Raw genomic sequence first — 5,313 nt, 5'->3', positions numbered from 1 at the left:
TCAGCCCAAGTAGACCTGCAGGAAACCAAAAGTGGAAACCAAATCCAGAACACAATTTTGCACGCGAGCTCGACACCCTTGTGTGGGACTCTCTTCTTTGGGCTGGCAAGATCATCCATGGCCGTCATTTTAAGGTTCGGACACGGATCTGAATGCTCTTAGATTATTTCTCAATCTCAAAGCAAATCGTTCTCCTGCCCATTACCAGCTTAACGATCCAGCGCCATCACCCTGTCAATGGCAACCTGTAGATACCAGTTTGCATATCATGTTCTCCTCGGAACATTCAAACCCAACCCAAGCCTAATTTAAAATGCCACGTGCTTACTACCCTGCTCTGATGGTATGCAGAAAGTCTGTTTCATAAGCCACATTGCGGCCCTTCTTGATTGCCTTGAAATCAGGCTCGAACATCTGTTCCAGCTGCTCAACGCACTTCGTCACTAACTGCTGGTGAGATAAAACTTTTCGGCTCTTCATGATTCTTACAATTGATGCATCAATAGCATAACGCCGAGCTTTATCTACATCCTCAATAACTTTTTCCTTCTCATCCACCGGTGGAAAAGGAATCTTTATTCTCCTCATTTTGTCGGTGAATTTTGCGTTGAATTCAAATAATCTGTTTGCGCCACAGTTTTTGTGTTTGGTTTTTTTATTGAGGATTTTGTATTTTGCGCATGCAAGGGAGTGCAGCGATCTGACAATATCTTCATCAGTTCAATTCAACTGAGACTTGATTTCAGAGTAACTTAGCCTCTCTGACGCATTGAACAGCAAAAGTGCAGATGCCTGATGAGTTGTCACAATAAGTTCCATTGGCTTAGGATCAAACTTCCCAATAATATTACAGGTTCCCAAAGAATATATCCATGTAAGCTTCCGATGTTTAGTTTTTGTTTGATAAAGCTCTTTGAACACCTCAACACATTTAACCATCTCAGCAGGTAGATTAAGATCAAATGACTTGTAACTTGGCCAAAATCCAGTTGTCAAAACTGTCACAGTCAAATCTATTCCGGGATGCGCAAGTGGGTTCTCATTAAGATATTCTTCATAGTTTTGAACGGATAAATTATTGAAGCGCACATAACGAAACATTCTTTCCTTGACCAGAACAACATAGTTGCATTGATTCAGGACATCATATTTTCTTTCAAGACAGTCAAGCAGACGGCCAGGTGTTGCTATTACAACTTCACATATATAGTGAAAACTCAGACCGCAGAGAACTCATTTCTGCCCATAACCTGTAATTGTCCCTCAGAGTTATAGGATGATTTCCTCCTCTGTTGGTATCTTCTGTATAGCCCTCATACTGTCCAAGAATTACATCTTCAGCTCCCCTCAGGCGCAACCTTTTCTTGGAATTTGAAATATCTTTCATAACGCCATCCCTGCCCTGTTTCAATATCATGGTGACAGGTATTGTATGTGGTTATATAACAGCTTGACAAACCTCGTTTCTTGCAGTGTTTCCATCAATTCACCTTAAATATCTATCATTTCCCAATTTCGTAGCGCAGCCAGTGCAAGGTCGGTGTTTTTCGCTACGAAATCACTAAAACAGGTGGCGCTGCGAAACTGCTAACAGATTTATGCGCTGCGAAAACACCCTGTCTTTAAGCTAGGCTAAAAAATTTTTACAACAGACTTTTCAGTGATAACAGCGGCTCCACTTGGGATAGTGTGCCCTTGTGGTGCACTAAGAACCTGCAGTTCCAGTGCCTCATAGAATTTATTTGACAAACAGAAATTTGCTTGACCAGCATGACTGTAGGAGAATGAAAGCTACATCTACTGAAAAATGCTCAGTTGACCTTGAGCTTATTTGCATTTACCTATACCTACCTACCCTATCAGCTGCAAGCTCCACTTGTAGCTCAAGCAACATGATATTTCCAATGTAGCCAATCATTTATCTTATCTGACATTTGAGTCCTTTGGCTGTGCTTGAAACAAAAATAAGCCAGATACTGAAGTAACCGAGGCAGCATGAGGTGTAACTGTTCTTCAACATGAAAATATAACTGGAAGCCGCCTGAACAGTAAATCTTTTCCATGTATTCAGCTATAGGGTCAAAAAACACACGGTTAGTTTGCTGATTCTCAAAACTTTCTGTATCTTTAGGCAACTTATCTTCAGCCACACCAAATTTATTTGATATGCTATCCAACTGCCTTTCTGAATGATGCTCACAAACAATGTAATTTTCCTCACTGCTATGATCATTATTTGAAGTAAGATGCTGCAAGGAATTACAAAATTGAGCAAGCTTTTCCTCTGCCTGAGGGTCATAGAAAATTTCCTCCAATATTTCTTCTTGCTGGGTGCAATCAATTTCGTCTTCATCATGATCTGAAGCCTGACAAATCTGCTGCATCTCTACCTCAATCTCAGAGGATTGAACATGGTTTTCACAAGTAAACTCCTGCTGCTCCTCATGCTGTGTTTCATGGGATGTTATATCTTCTCCTTGGTGTTGGAATGCATTGTTATGAAGAGCCTCTAAAATTTCTTCATCCGTGAATTCATCATCATCATAACCATCCTCTAAATACTTAATAAGACTTAAAGAATGTCTACAGCAATCTTTAAGCATCAATAAGGAAGGATAACCTTCTTTATACATTTCACAGAATTCATCATGGAAATCAGCAAGAGAAGATAATGAACCATTCTCCAAACTTTTATACCAAGACCATGCTTTTCCTTCTAAAGTGGCCATAAACATCCTCATGAGACAATCCTCAGGGAAATGAACCTTAAGACTGCGTACATGCATATGAAACCTAACCAAATGAAGAGCAGCATTGTCCTTCTTTTCATCTTTGAATATTGGAAGATCATCTAACCAATCAACCTTTGGCATAGGATTTGGAAAACCAGGGATATGAGACTGATTCATAGGAGCATACCTGGCATTCATTCTTGCAGTGGAACTCATCTTGAAACTACATCAAGCTACTGATCTTCTAGCAGTGGAGTCACCTTCTAATTTCTTATTCGATGTGTGGAGTCGCCAAGGTAGTATGCAGCCTCGAAAAACACTTTGAACTCCTGCTACCTTCAGAAATTCAATCTTCAAACTTCGGGAATAATTAATCATCAGACTCCCGGCAGACGCACCAAAATGTTATCACAAAATCGTGTACTAAGGGCTGCTACTTAGCAAGATCTCATGCAACTATTTCAAACCAGGCTTTAGACTAAGGCTTAGCCTCCTTAGTCAGAGAGGGCTCTCTCACAGATTTTTGATATGCATTAAGGGCAAGAAAAGATGGCTAACTCTCAAAACAGTATGTTGAAAATAAGCTGGTTGGAACAACAAAATAGGACCTCTTCCATTGGGCTCATGGAGTCAAACACTTCTGCAGTAAATAATCAATTACTCATTCATGGAAGCCAAGGCATACTATGTCTAAATCCTCAGAACATTTCTCAAGAAGAACTCAACTCATAAACATACATAGGAAGTCTGAGCACTAGGTGAATTGAGAGTGATTGCATATTTAGTGAGTTGTAAAACAAGAAGAATAAAGACCAAACTACCTATACTCTGAGCATTTTAACACATGATGAATCTTGGGAAGAAAAAGTACTGCTTGTATTACTGTCAAAGTCTTTTTTCCAAAAGCCAATATGAAAGCTCTGTTTTTTTATAAATCTCCCAACCTTGTTTACATCAGAGTTTCTCCTATATATAGGAAAACCAAAACTAAACTACCTTGAGTCTCCTCAACAAGCATGAGGGGAGAGCTCAATGGTCTATCATTAACTAACCTTATCTATTTTCAAAACAAACTTAATAAATACACAAGGTATTGTGCTGTAATTACACAAAATCCTAATCAAACTAAAACACTAATTCCATTCTCCTCGTAACATGATTCTTCTTGGATCCTTGACAGCTGTCCTCCTTCAGTTAGGCTGAGATGGCTGAGCTAAAGATGCAATAAACCAGCTAACCTTGGATGCTTGAAAGCGCTGATGGCTCATTAATTGACCAAAAGATGTGCTCTGTTTTTACGGTCTCTGTCTCCCAACATTCTCCGAAAATGTAGCAGCATGTTCCCAAATCTTTAATAACTCAAGGTATTGAACGCTGCTACCAAATACCATGTCTCCAGATGAGCTGTAGGCTGTATTGATGTACAGGTGTCTCTCTTCTAACATTCCTGGTCAAACTGTTTATTCTGCATTGAAAATATCACCTACAGCAGTTTCGTAGCGCGCTACGAAACTGCTGTGTGATTTAAAAAACACAGTCTTCCTCTAAACTATTTCCTGCATTGTAATCAGGTGTAGGTTGTGCCATGCCTCCCTGCTGGATGTATAATCAAAATTGGTTTTTTGGCATCATCTTGAAAAGGTGACCAGCCAATGTTCTTATCAACAGAACGTGAGCTCAGATGCTGAGGGTCCCCTATATTTCTTGAACCCATCCATTATGCCATAGCTGGTCTCATACTATCAAAATGAATGGCAGCATCCGCCAGAACATAATTGTTTAAAGCATTAGGCATAAGGCCTCTGACATAAAAACCATTCAGAGGCATTAAATAAGAATTAAAACCAGGTCTGCTACCCAAGAAATTGTTGTTTCCAAACTGAATGCTATTGACATAGGATCCATGTATTCCCAATTCTTCTAACACTGGCATAATTGCCTCTGTTGGAGGAACCTCGGAAGGAAATGGCCAATATTGACTCTCTGGATAAGGTACGTGTTGATAAATAGAGCCTGGATGTTGAAATTGATGACCATAAAAAATATTATCTGTGTTGAATGTTGAAATCGACGTCCATCCAGGGCTGTAAAAGGTCTGAGGAGGATAACCGCCATCGATTGATGGATAAAACAAAGGAGAAACCTCATGTTGAAAAACTGGTAGATGATATCCAATGTCATTTACAAATGCAGAATGCTGATATCCATCAGTCTCTGGTACATATGGACTATTTCCTACATAAAAAGATACTTGTAGAGCAGGAAGACTGAACCCATGTATTACTACGAGGCTTGCCAATATACACACCGCCAGAGAAATGATTTAAACAATACTGAACATGATGGATCCCGGTCACAGCAAAGCTAGACAACACAAACGCTTCCTCTCAGCCCAAGTAGACCTGCAGGAAACCAAAAGTGGAAACCAAATCCAGAACACAATTATGCACGCGAGCTCGACACCCTTGTGTGGGACTCTCTTCTTTGGGCTGGCAAGATCATCCATGGCCGTCATTTTAAGGTCCGGACGTGGATCTGAATGCTCTTAGATTATTTCTCAATCTCAAAGCAAATCGTTCTC

The 5,313-nt window shown here is 40.0% G+C and overlaps 1 pseudogene; it reads right to left on the bottom strand.

Moving 5' to 3' along the window:
• Nucleotides 1-327: 327 nt before the first annotated feature.
• LOC149177984 (cullin-1 pseudogene) lies at nt 328-1,101 on the bottom strand (annotated as a pseudogene).
• Between the last annotated feature and the right edge of the window lie 4,212 nt (nt 1,102-5,313).

This window comes from Pinus tabuliformis, chromosome 4_1 (genome assembly GCF_031772625.1).
Source record: "Pinus tabuliformis cultivar Carrire ecotype Pingquan chromosome 4_1, CPIR1, whole genome shotgun sequence".
NCBI lineage: Eukaryota > Viridiplantae > Streptophyta > Pinopsida > Pinales > Pinaceae > Pinus > Pinus tabuliformis.
This window is presented reverse-complemented; position numbering and strand designations above follow the sequence as displayed.